A 15,576-nucleotide genomic window follows, 5' to 3' on the forward strand; every position below is an offset into this window, starting at 1 on the left:
GGAGTTTTTGAACTGTGTCATTTTCGACGTATTTTTGTTTTGCTTGTAATAAGAAGTGTGAACTTTCTCTTCTAGAGGACACTACTGAAGATCAACAATAGTGCACCCTAGTGTGGAGTGAAAGAACTGTTTTTTTGGAGAAAATTTAATTTCAAAAGTTTGTTCTTTGCTAAATTTCTTTCAGTCATTGTTTAACTTGGCAATATTAACCCTTTCTTTCCCCTTGTTTTGAATTTAGCCAATCCCGAATTTCTTAAATTAATTTTCCACCAATGATGTGTTTCTTCTTCATCTTGTGTAGGGGTTTTCTTTAACCACCAATAAAAGATTGTGGGCGGGTGTTTTCCTTCCTAAAACGCCTCGAACTTTCCGCGAGAGTATATAAACTGCTGATTTTAGGGTCTCTGCGCCACTTCTGTTCCATCTTTTCGTGTGTAAAGTACATAGCAGGGGGCGGGAAGCGCCTCTTTCTTCGGCGGCGGTCAACAACCAGGTAATGGCCGATTAATTATTTCTTTTCTTGCTTGCTCAGCAGTTTAACTCTCGGGGCGGGTCCGAAGTTTTTCCATTATGTAACCTTCCTTAAAATGTAAAGAAACTTGTATCTATTCTATCTTTTAAACTACATATTGGGATAGAGAGTGCTTAACCCTCTCGAGCTCCCACTCACATCGTTTTGAGGTGAACTTATTTTCTCAACCTATTCTTCCTTAACATTATGTAAATTTGTTTCTTTCTAAAGTCACCTCTTTAGTATGGGATTAGCCCTTGCATTTGTGGCCTAGAGCCAGATTAGGTTTTAAAAGCAAATGTATTAGGAGTGCAGTTCGCCTCCTCTCAACTTGGTACTTTAGAGGTCATGTAATTATCCATTTATCGCTTAATAGACCTTAGTAGGTTGGGTATTTTACCCCTGTGCTTACGTCCTTAGAGGACAGCTTGAAAGTAGAGTTAGGTGTGGCCTTGTGATAGGCTTAAAACTTTGAGAGCGGATCGCTCTTTTGCAATTTGTTTCTGCGTGCCTCTAGGAGGTATTACTGTGTAATTCGGAGCAAGTGCTCCTGGGCATGATTGGGGTTTTCTGCCCCTTTGCTAAACCTTATGTACATGTAAATTCGGGCTAACTGCTCGAGAATTGGAAGTTCGGGGCCCGAAGCCCAAAACCTGTAAATACTATTGTTGCTCTTTTTTGCCTTGCTACTCTGTACCTGCCATTCTTGTTATTTCTGAGTTTGAAAAGAAAATATAACCTTGTTAAATTTTAAATTAATTTTACTTTCGTAGCTTGAGACCTGTTCACCACCCCGCACCTTCTTTCACCTCTAACTACCACAAAAACACGGTAACAATAATAATAATAATAATAATAATAATAATAATAATAATAATAATAATAACTGTCTTTCCACTAACTGCTTTGACGGTTTTTTGAGACGCCAAAGGTTGTCGGAATTTTGTACCGCCGGAGTTCTTTTACTTGCCAGCAAAGCTACCGATACGAGGCTGACGTATTTGAGCACCTTCAACTACCTCAGAACTGGGCAGTGATTGATCCCACCAACTTGAGCTCAGAAGGCCAGCGCTCTAGCGTCTGAACAACTCAGCCCTAATAATATTGATAATTCAAGAGAAAGTATCTTGAACAAGTAATACTGATCTCCCGTTGGTATTTCAAATTATTTGGACTCTCTTCTTCGGAAATAATTGAAGGCATGCCCGAAAAAAAAACGGGTTAACACTCAAAATTAAAAAGAAGTTAAGTGCTGCCATCTCTTGTCGGACGAGAGATGTATTTGTGGTGATGCTGAGCTATCGTTCGGCGATCATATCATGTTATTGGATTTGCCTGATCTGTAATGTCAACAACGAACTAAGGCACTGCTTCAATACATCTGCTTTCTAGAGGCGAGTAGTGGAAGTAGTGAATGAGCATGGTAACCAATGCAGTAAATAATGTTCTAAATGAGAAAACATATTTGTGAATCTTATAATAGTAAATAATACCAATATATTTCAGTTTTACAGCACAGACTATTTTACAAGGATAATACGCTTCTTGTTGTTGGTGGGTCATCAGTCCATAAATTGTGCTGACCTGTCCAATTCTACGTAGGCCCTAACTATTACATTCTTCTAGTTCCAGACCCATATCATCTACGGCTTTACCTTGGTACAAGTGTTGGATATGTTCCTGCCATCTTTCTGCCTTGTCTTCTTTCCCTAGAATTGGTTTTCCTCTAAGTTCTTAACATTCATATGCCTAGTTTTCCTTTCTCCAAAGGTTTCCTTGGTTTTCCTATATGCAGCATCTACCTTTCCCATGACCATACAACCTATGACCTAGTAATACTCTAACAACTATTTAACCATATCAATACTGCATACCGAGCGAGTTGGCCGTGCGGTAAGGAGCGCGCAGCTGTGAGCTTGCATTCGAAAGATAGTGGGTTCGAACCCCTCCGCCAGCAGCCCTGAAGATAATTTTCCGTGGTTTCCCGTTTTCACACCAGGCAAATACTGGGGCTGTACGTTAATTAGGGCAACGGCCTTTTCCTTCCCACTCCTAGCCATTCCCTATCCCATCGTCGTCATAAGACTTACCTTTGTCGTTGCGACGTAAAGCCATGATTGTTAAACTCAATATTGCAGTAGGCCTACTTGAGTAGCGGTTATGTTGGCACTCGATTATGAGAATATAAACAACAACAATGAAAGTAACTAAGATCAACCTGTTAAGCTCCTTTTTTTTTTATGGTAAAGTAGATGTTTATGTTTCTGTGGAACTTAGAAGAAAAACAAAATTAGCTGGTAGACCCTCACTTAGTTGTGTGACGTTCCCCACCAAATATGATGGATGGTACAAGACACATAAATCCTGCAAAACTAAAATATGTAAAGGAAATGATGGATTACGTTCCACCAGTTTATCATGCATACTACCAAAACATTAAATCTGTTGCAGAATCAGAGAACATTCCTGATGAAAAATTTTTGGATGATAACAATGACTACTGTTAATTAACCATAAATTTCCAGGGCAAAATACGGATAGAAAATGCAATAAACTTAGTATAACATGTTCAAAAGATATTAAATGAAAGATTGGTACCGAACAATGATAACTGACTTTTAAGTCAGTAGTGAATATAAATATAATTGCTATATTGGTGACAGCTTTGTGAGGGATCGAATAAGTTTAATGTAAGTCTGTGATAAAATATGTAAATTTATATTGTGTGCTTAAAATGTTCTGGGTTCGGTAAATTCATGAAGCAGGATACTACCGTACTTGCACAAAGTCCAAGTGAGGATCTCTCCTCTAACGGGTTATGGACCACCGATGAATTGTATAGTCCTAGCGACCTGAGCACAAGAAGGGCCACGACTCAGAATATGTCCGAGATGCCCACTCCCATTCCACAGCAACTGGTATCCCGACTCTCAGGACCACTTACTAGGCCACTAAGCCGTTGCCCATGGTTCACGAACTAGGACGTGACTACAGTAACCCACACCGAACAGTGTTTTGAGCAATTCAGGTGAACTCATAATAGATCCCAGGGAATCCCTGGAGAGGTGGAGGGAATATTTTGAACATCTTCTCAATGTAAAACGAAATCATCCTCGTGGCGTTGCGAACATCCAGCTCATGGGGAGGAGGAAAATGGTGTTGGTGAAATTACGCTTGAGGAAGTGGAAAGGATGGTAAATAAACTCCATTGTCATGAAATGTCGTATGGCTTTTAGTGCCGGGATATCCCAGGACGGGTTCGGCTCGCCAGGTGCAGGTCTTCTATTTGATTCCCGTAGGCGACCTGCGCGTCGTGATGAGGATGAAATGATGATAAAGACAACACATACACTCAGCCCCCGTGCCAACGGAATTAACCAATTAAGGTTAAAATCCCCGACCCGGCCGGGAATCAAACCCGGGACCCTCTGAACCGAAGGCCAGTACGCTGACCGTTCAGCCCAGGGGGTGAAAGTCTAATAGGGCTTATGGTTCCAATCTGTAGCTAGCTTCAGGTAGTTTCAGTCTCTTTTTCTAGATGGCGCTGGAGGTCATGCAAAAGTGTAAATAGTTATATACACGTTCTGTAGATGGCACGCAAATAAGCATGAAATGAGCGATATTAATAATTAAAGGCAGTTTGTCTCGAAGTGAAGTATTTAAAGTATTTCAAGTCTAACCTCAATCAGTGGGCCTTTCTAACAAATTAATTAGTCATATAACGTCAAGCATTGTGGTGATAATATTGCTGGATTGCATCAAATACAGTAGAGACAATACGCGACACTTACGGATTTAGCCTTGCTAAAATGGGAGACAATTCGACGGTGGCGCTCCTAGTGACTTGACCTGAAAAAATCGCGCTAAATTCAAATATCAATGGAAATGTATATACGGAAATGGATAAATAAATTACGTCTAGAAAGAAAGTGTTACTGAGATATTAACTTTGAAGTTGCTAAAGCAATTCTGGATAAATGAATGAAGAATTATTTAAAACGTTATTATTCAAAGACTGAAATTAGACATATAAACAAGATGTGAATTGGACGGCGGTGAAATGGCTTGATCTTTCATTTATGCATTACTTTTTTAGCTTTAGCATTTCTGTCTGAACTCTTATGGTTGGATTTGTCTTTTTTTCTCATTTAAAAACATTGTATCATCACATTAAGACACTTGTCAATAAAAATATCGGCACATTCCTTACACATATGATGCAATTAATTAACATTTAAAAGCTGGACAATTTTCCTCTTAACATGAAGCCTACTAACAGAAAAAAAATCTATAAAATCCCGGCTTTAATCTGAGAAGATGGATAAAAGAAAGAAAAGTATGAGAATGTTGTCGATAGTGATGCTTTGAGGAATATTTACGTACAATTAGAGTAAAAATGTAACATACCCTTGGCTGTATAGTCAAGGATTTTTAAAGTCGCTGGCCTGGAAATGATCTGAACAGATCTTATAATTCTTATATAAGCGTAACGTCCCTTCTTTCTTGTACACCTTATCCAAATAATTTCTGTGACATTTCAAAACCCACACATCACACCTACAACAACACATCGGTATTGAAGGTTAACTGCTGCACTATACAATAAAATATGCGTATTACATTTTAAGCCAGTTAAAATATGGGTCGAGCAGGTCAGAAGATTATGAAGTACTATAAAGATCTCTGTCACTGGAAGAATATATATGCAAACACAATATTACTTACATTTTCTTGTCACGAGGGAACCTGAAGAACGACTGCGCATTCTTCTCTACTTAATAGTTACTGCAGCCAAACACAGCACATACCTTTCCCCTCATGTTGAGAGGAGATATCAAGGAATGACACACGCTACTATTTAATTATGTCAACTCAATGAAAACGCATAAATAACACCAAAAACTTCACACGAAAATACACGTGCTCTTATGACAGAATCAGTAGTTTTCAGGTCTACTCGCTAGAGAGAGCTCCAATAGCTGTCCCTCGATAACTCGCCTAGTGTCGCGTATTGTCTCTACTGTATTTGATTGCATCGAATTGGACTTTACCCAATCGATTAACCTTGTTCGAACTTATATCGATTTTAATCGATAGTTCCCATGATGCTACAGTTTACAGTATTTGTGTTGTTTGAATTCCAAGTGCTCATGTGCTTGTGATGTAAATCTTTGTTCCTTGTGCTTGTTTATTTGAAATATATCTACGCCAGTCTTCCTGAAATTTTGTATTTCCTGTTGGAGTACACATCAGGGGCTGAAAGCTGAATGGTTCTATTAATATAGTTCTATGTATTTCCCGTCTCAGTGCATTTAATACTGTTATTTTTATTTTCATGTGGTACTTGGATATTGATGTGATACCCCATGCTCTTGCATATGGTGTGCTCTGCTGTCTTGCTTTCGAAGGGATTTCTTATTTGTCATAATATCAGCTTTGTGTTAATGTGTCAATCATTCATTTAAAGCTGCTTTGAGGTGTGTGGTTATGTTCTCAGTAACATAGTATGCCATACGAACTAGGGGTATCAGATCATTATTTACAACATAGAACGTACGTGGAAATAAAAATATATGAATTACAATGTATTGGCCATGGAAGGAGTAAAACTGCATTATTATCGCCGTTGGGATGGTGCTCGAGGGGGCAGGGGAAAGGAGGGGGGAGCTGTAAACATACCCGGATGTGCGTCACTGCGCCGGATGTCGCTTCTCTGCGCTATCTGTTGATAATAGCGGTAAGATAGTGCACAAAATGCGCACTGTGGCGCTATCTCGGATGAGAGACTGAAACTACTAGCGGCGAGTGGCTTGGTACCGAAATTTATCATTGAGTTTCATCTCTATTCTATTCTATCCTCTTTGGTTCAGCCAACGAGTCGGACACCATTATCATAAAGCAGCAGGAATAGATGAAATTAGACCTGAAATGGTGAAGTATAGTGGGAAGGCAGGGATGAAATGGCTTCATAGAGTAGTAAGATTAGCATGGAGTGTTGGTAAGGTACCTTCAGATTGGACAAAAGCAGTAATTGCACCTATCTAAAAGCAAAGGAACAGGAAGGATTGCAACAACTACAACTATCGAGGTATCTCATTGATTAGTATACCAGGCAAAGTATTCACTGGCATCTTGGAAGGAAGGGTGCGATCAGTGGTTGAGAGGAAGTTGGATGAAAACCAGTGTGGTTTCAGACCACAGAGAGGTTGTCAGGATCAGATTTTCAGTATGCACCAGGTAATTGAAAAATGCTACGAGAGGAATAGTCAGTTGTGTTTATGTTTCGTTGATCTAGAGAAAGCATATGACAGGGTACCGAGGGGAAAGATGTTCGCTATACTGGGGGACTATGGAATTAAAGGTAGATTATTAAAATCAATCAAAGGTATTTATGTTGACAATTGGGCTTCAGTGAGAATTGATGGTAGAATGAGTTTTTGGTTCAGGGTACTTACAGGGGTTAGACAAGGCTGTTATCTTTCACTTTTGCTGTTCGTAGTTTACATGGATCATCTGCTGAAAGGTATAAAATGGCAGGGAGGGATTCAGTTTGGTGGAAATGTAGTAAGCAGTCTGGCATATGCTGACGACTTGGTCTTAATGGCAGATTGTGCCGAAAGCCTGCAGTCTAATATCTTGGAACATGAAAATAGGTGCAATTAGTATGGTATGAATATCAGCCTCTCGAAGACTAAATTGATGTCAGTAGGTAAGAAATTCAACAGAACTGAATGTCATATTGGTGATACAAAGCTAGAACAGGTCGATAATTTCAATTATTTAGGTTGTGTGTTCTCCCAGGATGGTAATATAGTAAGTGAGATTGAATCAAGGTGTCGTAAAGCTAATGCAGTGAGCTCGCAGTTGCGATCAACAGTATTCTGTAAGAAGGAAGTCAGTTTCCAGACAAAACTCTTTACATCGGTCTGTTTTCAGACCAACTTTGCTTTACGCGAGCGAAAGCTGGGTGGACTCGGGATACCTTATTCATAAGTTAGAAGTAATAGACATGAAAGTAGCAAGGATGATTGCTGGTACAAACAGGTGGGAACAGTGGCAGGAGGGTACTCGGAATGAGGAGATAAAGGCTAATTTAGGAATGAACTCGATGGATAAAGTTGTACGCATAAACCGGCTTCGGTGGTGGGGTCATGTGAGGCGAATGGAGGAGGATAGGTTACCTAGGAGAATAATTGTGTCTGTTATGGAGTAGGAGAAGTAGAGGTAGATCAAGGCGACGATGGTTAGACTCAGTTTCTAATGATTTAAGGATAAGAGGTATAGAACTAAATGAGGCCACAACACTAGTTGCAAATCGAGGATTGTGGCGACGTATAGTACATTCACAGAGGCTTGCAGACTGAACGCTGGAAGGCATAACAGTCTATAATGATAATGTATGTATGTATGTATGTATGTATGTATGTATGTATGTATGTATGTATGTATTGTGTGCTCGAGCCTAATGTTTACAAAAACGCACATGGATAATTTCTTTCTTTTTCACCCTCATTCAAATGAAAATCCACAACCTGTTTCCAGTCAATCGACCGGGTCAGGAATGGAATGAATGAAGCCCCATTTAGCGGCGAGGATAGGAATTGTGCCGGCTGCCGAAGCCTGTCGCACTCCTCTGGGGCAATGATTAATGAATGCCAGATGAAATGAAACGATACTGGAGAGTGTTGCTGGAATGAAATATGACAGGGACAACCGGAGTACCCGGTGAAAAACCTGTCCCACCTCCGCTTTGTCCAGCACAAATCTCCCATGGAGTGACCGGGATTTAAACCATAGAACCCAGCGGTGAGAGACCGGCGCGCTGCTGCCTGGGCCACGGAGGGTCTGTTCACAAAACTCAATTTTCCTCAATTTAAAGAAAGCGTGCATTAACCCGTTTTTCCCGGCAAGCCTTCAATTTGAACTAGCAACAAATATTCCAGTGACGTACTTCTTACAATCATGATTAAGGCAATCAGACCATACCAACAACGTTTTAAATGTACTGTATACCGGTACCTCGCTGATTTAAAAAAAACATCAACCTTATACTTCGTTTTTATACCAGTGGTGTAGTGGTTAGTGTGATTAGCTGCCGACCCCGGAGACCTCGGTTCGATTCTCGACTCTGTCACGAAATTTGAAATATGGAACAAAGGCTGGGACGGAGTCCACTCAGCCTCGGAAGGTCAGCTGAGTAGAGGGGGATTCGATTCCCTCCTCAGCCAACCTCGAAGTGGTTTTCCGTGGTTTCCCATTTCTCCTCCATGCAAATGACGGGATGGTGCCTAACTTAAGACCACGGCCGCTTCCTTCCCTCTTCCTTGTCTATCCCTTCCAATCTTAAAATTCCCCTACAGGCACACTGTTCAGCATAGCAGGTGAGGCCGTCTGGGCGAGGTACTGGCCCTCCTCCCCAGTTGTATCCCCGACCCAAAAGTCTCACGCTCCAGGACACTGCCCTTGAGGCGTAGAGGTGGGATCGCTCGCTGAGTCCGGGGGAAAGAATCAACTCTGAACGGTAAATGGATTAAGAAATAAAGAAAGAAAGAAAGAAAGAAAGAAAGAAAGAAGTCAAATGCGTGAAAAGACGGAACTGCACAGTCAGAGAGAACCAGGAAACGAGTACGGCACGACAAGCCGCTGACAGGACAGGGAGAGGCCATCTACTGTACGTGCTTCATAATCTCAGTGGCAACATGAGGGTTCGAAAGAAATGTAATCATGCACATGCTTAGTGACGACGCGTACAGCAGCCAGTATGAGAATACAGTAAATGGACATTGTAAGAGAAATCAGCATTAAGGTGAGGACACTGACGTGGACATACCCAGGAGTCTTTGGTAACCTTGAGTGGGAAAACTAAATTGTCAGCTTCCTATCTCGTGAACAGTGGCTGTAAGTCCAGAGTCCAAGAGGATTATCAACCCAGGAATTTCATGATGCTGCATCTAGAGTTCCATCGATTAACAGATTGGCTTCAAATAAAGATCAGCTCACAAGTTATTTTGCATTTCCTGTTGTGAACTCGTGGACGCGCTCTTTGTAAGTCTCCTAACTGGAAGCCTCGAGCTCGATTCCCTGCTCAGCGAAGGATTTTAATCCGAATTGGAAAGTAGATAATTCAGTCTAGTCATATCAATTTAAGACCAGAGAGATACTGAGCCCAATATTAAGAACCAACCAATACGACTGAAGAATTGTCAGGTTTATATTGTGACAAGCTAGAATTTGAAGACCATCTTAGCCAACACAAGCCCTTCAATGGGTCATGAGTTTTGAGCTGCCTCTATATTTCTTCCTTGTACCTTGAAGGCAGAGGCGGAACGAATATGATACGGGCCTTCCTGCAATAAACATAATTGGGCCCCTTCAAATAAATTGTATAATCAATCTTCTTGTCATTTCTGTACAGGCCCGGAAGGAGTGGAAGGCAAAGGTACTCATTTTTTCTGTAGGCTGAGTGAACCCTAGGGCCATGTGCACCTCCCGAAGTGGAAATATCATTTCTTAAATGTTTCGACTTCCTGACGAGGAATCGAACCCACGTCTTTTCGGGTGAACCGAGTACGCCTTTACCACCCCGGAGGCCCGGGTTCGATTCCCAGCTCTGCCACGAAATGTGAAAGTGGTACAAGGGCTGGAACGGGATCTATTCAGCCTCGGGAGGTAACTGAGTAGAGGGGGGTTCGATTCCCTCCTCAGCACTCCTCCAAGTGGATTTCCGTGGTTTCCCACTTCTCCAGGCAAATACCAGGTTGGTACCTAATTTAAGGCCACGGCTGCTTCCTTCCCATTTGCTTGTCTATCCCTTCCAATCCCTCGCCCCACCCCCCTCCCCCAGTCCGGCTCCACGGCTAAATGGCTAGTGTGCTGGCCTTTGGCCGCAGGGGTCCCGGCAGGGTCGGGAATGTTAACCATCACTGGTTAATTTTGCTGGCACGGGGGCTGAGTGTTTGTGTCGTCTTCATCATCATTTGAGTCGCCTAGTTTCAAAACCAGCTAACTGACAAAAATGTGAAAAATGAGCTTTTAGCGCCATTGGATATGTTTTCGTGTCCTCTAGCTATAAGTGAAAGACTCAGGGTGCAAAACCAGCTAAATGTCACGCTCGTTCGGATGGAGAACCAGCCAAGTGGCCAACGGTTGCAAAACCAGCTAAGTTGGGTATATCGATTGCCTACTTCGCAAAACCTGCCAACTGTTGCTGTGTTCCGCATTGTACCGTTTATCGATTATTATTCTATAGAATATCGACAGCGTCGCAGAAGTAGAACATCAGACAACGTTTCTGCCTACGTGTGGCCTGAAAGCGAATGTCCGAAAGATTCAAACCAGACTGCCTCCGCGGTGCATCACAAACTTCTCAACTTAGATCTGACCAACCGAATAACATTGCGAATTTTCTGCGACGGCTGCGGCGGCCAGAATAAAAATACCACTATTACGGGCATGATTACCCAGTGGTTTCTGAATGAAGCTCCGAATACATTGGAGAGAATCATTTTATGGTTTCCTATCGTCGGACATTCATTTATTCCACCAGACCGAGTTTTCGGCAACATAGAACAACTCCGGAAGCTTTCTGTTATTGAGAACCCTACTAAATACGTCGAAATAATCAAGAAATTTTCCACACTGGTTGGTTTGGGAGATGATTGCACAGTACATGATTGGAAAACTGATGCCCAGAGCATCCTGAAAACCCCAGGCCAAGAAGCTGACTTTTACGAAGAGCATGACTTTAAAAAGTGTGCTTTGCACAAGGAGAGCCTTTTCATAATTTTGAAGCGTGCCAGCCGAAGAGTCTTACTAAGAAAGGCAAAACGTTTACGAACGATCTCCCTGACGTCATCTCAAAAGGTAAAGTCGTGAAAAAAGCTAAACACTATGACGTGAAGAGACTTTTGGCTCTCCACTACGGAGATCAATGGGACCAAGATGAAAAGTTTCTTTAAGGACGTGTTCACTCAACAGGAAAGCTTCACTGCAGAGCCCAGCAGAGTAGCTGATCAAACAGACGAAGTTTTGGCACTACTCGACGAAGCTGACAGAGCGAGTGTCGTTTAAAACTAAGAGTCTGTAACAATGTGATTGTGGTAGTGGTGTACTCTATGTATTAAACAGAAGCTTAACAGTGTTCTGATTTTGATAATATTGACAAAGTGAATTTATTTCCCATTTCTACTCCTCAAAAAATATGACTTCGACTATCATCGCAATTATTATTAATAATTAATGTCAGTTCAATATCTTATAATGTAAGAACCGCTGTGTCCAAATACTTTTACACATATTTCATGTCTCACAACTCGCAATTTAGGTTGTCCGAATTCCTAGCGTGGATCTTTCAAAACTTTGCAAAACCTGCTAAATGTGACGTTCGGTTGAAAATCCAACTAACTGCAAACTTTAAATGTAAAATACAACTAAAGTACAAATGCACGATTGCTCACTTTAAGGTATTTATAATCCACCATTTTTTCTCTGTTTTTTAAAAAAGAATCTTACTCGTACCTCTTTTAAACCGCTTTGAAACGATTTTTGCTGTTCTTCCAACATTTAAAAAAAGTGCATTTAGCTGGTTTTGCAACTAGGCGACTCATTTCATCTTCATCACGACGAGTAGGTCGACTACGGGAGTCAAATCAAAAGACCTGCACCTGGCGAGCTGAACTCCTCGGACACTCCCGCCACTAAGAGCCATACGCCATTTCATTTCACCCCCCCCCCCCTACCAAACAAGGCCCCTGTTCAGAATAGCAGGTGAGGCCACCTGGGCGAGGTACTGGTCCTCCTTCGCAGTTGTATCCCCCCACCTAACGTCTCACGCTCCAGAGCACTGCCCTTGAGGCGGAAGAGGTGGGATCCTTTGCTGCGTCCGAGGGAAAAACCAACTAGAGGGTAAACGGATTAAGAAAGAAAGAAAGAAAGAAAGAAAGAAAGAAAGAAAGAAAGAAAATGACAAATGACGGGCTTTCAGTAGGCTATTTGAACAGCACGTATGAAAACATACACCTTACAATCGATCATGTCTCGATAGGTTATATCGATCAAAGAATATATGCGATGTCGATATTACCACGATTCTGTATCGTTTATTTACGTCAACCGAACGAGTTGGCCGTGCGGTTAGAGGTGCGCAGCTGTGAGCTTGCATTCGGGAGACAGTAGGTTCGAAATCCATTGTGTGCAGCCTTGCCGATGATTTTCCGTGATTCCCCATTTTCACATCAAGCAAATGCTGGGGCTGTACCTTAATTAAGGTACGACCCTTTACTTCCCACTTCTAGCCTATTCCCATCCCATCGTCACCATAAGGCCTATCCGCGTCAGTGCGACGTAAAGCCAATACTGTAATATACCGGTACTGTATATTTTTACGTCGAATTGTTAGTGAATTCAATAAGATACTCAATTCTGCATGAAAAAGGGGATCGTATTCAGTACGAAAAGTGTACTCAAATAAATTTCAATCCCCATGTAAATAGTAGAACACCTCGACGACTCATCCTGTAGGTACAGTAGGTACTGTTATAGAGAAAAAGAATGTTAACTGCGGGTAGAGTAGAAGAATGTGAGAGAAGGTAGAAGCAATTATATACTGACAGGACAGAGCAATGTCGACAGAAGAAGCGAATAACAGTCCTTGAAATGTAGCCCCGAGCTCCACTGGTCCCACAGGAGCCAGCGGCATTGCACGGCCTTGTTTTGGAACTTTTACAGAACCTCGTAGCGCCTGGACAAGGAAGGCGATCTACTGAACAGAAAATACCCCAACCTCCCGTAACACTGTTACCGCGGGTAACTGATTTAGTACTGTACCTGCCACCACAAAGCACGCATTATTAAGTCATTTATTATTATTATTATTATTATTATTATTATTATTATTATTATTATTATTATTATTATTATTTCGTTTCCGTTTACCGTCCAAAGTTGGTTTATCCCTCCGATTCAGTGAGGGATCCAATATATACCGCCTCAAGGGCAGTGTCCAGGAACGTGAGACTTCGGGTCGGGGGGATACAACTAGGAAGGAGGACCAGTAAATATGCTGAACAGGGGCCTTGTATGGGAGGGGGGCGGATGGGAGGACTGGAAGGGATAGACAATGAAGAGGAGAGGAAGCGGCCGTTGCTTAAGTTAGGTGCCATCTCGGCATTTGCCTGGAGGAGAAGTCGGATACCACGGAAGACCACTTCGAGGATGGCTGAGGTGGGAACTGAACCCACCCCTCCTCTTCTCAGTTGACCTCCCGAGGTTGAGTGGACCATGTTCCAGCCTTCGTACCACTTTTCAAATTTCGTGGCAGAGCCAGGAATCGAACAAGGGCCTCCGGGGTTGGCAGCTAATCACACTGACCGCTACACCACAGAAGCGGATTATTATTATTATTATTATTATTATTATTATTACCATTCAACCAAGGCGATCTGACGCCAATCCTATGTGGAGGAATCTATGCACTATTTATTACGTGTTTCTGTGGTAGTTTTTTTTTAAATGCTATTTGTTCGGGGCGTCGACTTATGTGGATCTTTTGCCCCTACTGGCACCATATTGTATGAACCTGCGTGTAATTGGAATGGCGGTAGTGTGGAATGTTGTGTGTGAGGAAAGGAAGATTAAGGACGACACAAAAACCCATTCGCCCAGGCCAGGGATATTAATCACTGCAATTAAAAACCCCTGACCCGCCCGGGAATCGAACCCGGGGCCGGACTTCTGTGGTAGTTAATACCCACAAATACCCAGTCCCCGAGCCAGGGCCTCTGATCCGGAGGCCTCGACGGTGACCATTTAACTGAGAAGTCTGAATACCATTTCCCCCCTACATTTAATTAAAATAAAGGGGAAGTAAACCTTTTGCTAACTTAAATTTGATAAAATTCTAAATAATTAGCTTTCACACACGGGTTTATTTCCTGTATTTCACACAAACATATCAATATTTAACACAGATGTCCCAAGTAGCAATGATATGTTTCATAGTAACTTACTGTATTTAAAAGGAATTAATTTAATTTCCTATCTCGTAAAAAGTGCTTCTCCTGGGTAAACCGCAGTGACAGACATTATGTTACTATGTCTCTGCAAAGCCATTTTAGTTTTAGTTCATCGGAAAGCTGTAGACTCCGGAAAATACTACCTTCCTCAGTAGAAGGATGGGGAATTCTGAGTCCGAATTGGCGGGTTCGACCCCAGCTCGGTTCGATGATATTTGAAGGTGCTCGAAGACGTCGGATTTACCGTCACATAAAATAACTACTGTATGACAAAACTGCGGAACGTCGGCATCTCTGGAAACCGTAGAAGTAGTTGGTGGAATGTAAAAACCATTATTATTACCACCACCTATCCATATTCATTTGAAGCTGCTGTTTTCTTTATTTTCTTAAAATATTCAACCTCCTGTTTTCCCTCAAAGTCAGCGAGGAATCCCACCTCTACCGCCTCAAGGGCAGTGTCCTGGGGCGTCAGACTTTGCGTCAGGGGGATACATCTGGGAAGGAGGACCAGTACCTCTCCCAGGCGGCCTCATCTTGTATGCTGAACAGGGGCCTCGTGGGGGATCCGAAGATTGGAAGGAAGAGCCTTAAGCCTTTAGAAGTGGGAAATTATGGAAAACCACTTGGAGGATGGCTGAGGAGGGAATCGAACCCCCTCTACTCAGATGACCTCTGGAGTGGACCCCTTTCCAGCCCTCGTACCAGTTTTCAAATTTCGTGGCAGAGTCCGGAATCGAACCCGGGCCTCCAGGGCTGGCAGCTGATCACGCTAACCACTACACCACAGGGGTGGACCATTTATTTATTTATTTATTTATTTATTTATTTATTTATTTATTTATTTATTTATTTATTTATTCAACTTCCCTACTTATAGGGTTGCCACTACGACAAAGTATATTTCATTTTCAAACAAACAACTTACCATCACTCCTAACAGGCTATAAAAATATATTCTAATCATGTTAGCACGGAATTAGGGAAATCTTTCACATATTATAAAAAAAGGAACTAATAAACAAAGAGTACGCAACACACGATACTACTGAT

At 42.0% G+C, this 15,576-nt stretch overlaps 1 protein-coding gene across 1 annotated transcript in view; it reads right to left on the reverse strand.

Annotated features, from left to right (window-relative positions):
- Nucleotides 1–15,576, reverse strand: part of LOC136867021 (transmembrane protein 53) — a 266,998-nt gene that overhangs the window by 215,527 nt on the left and 35,895 nt on the right. The window lies entirely within an intron of this gene.

This window comes from Anabrus simplex, chromosome 3, assembly GCF_040414725.1.
Source record: "Anabrus simplex isolate iqAnaSimp1 chromosome 3, ASM4041472v1, whole genome shotgun sequence".
Lineage (NCBI taxonomy): Eukaryota > Metazoa > Arthropoda > Insecta > Orthoptera > Tettigoniidae > Anabrus > Anabrus simplex.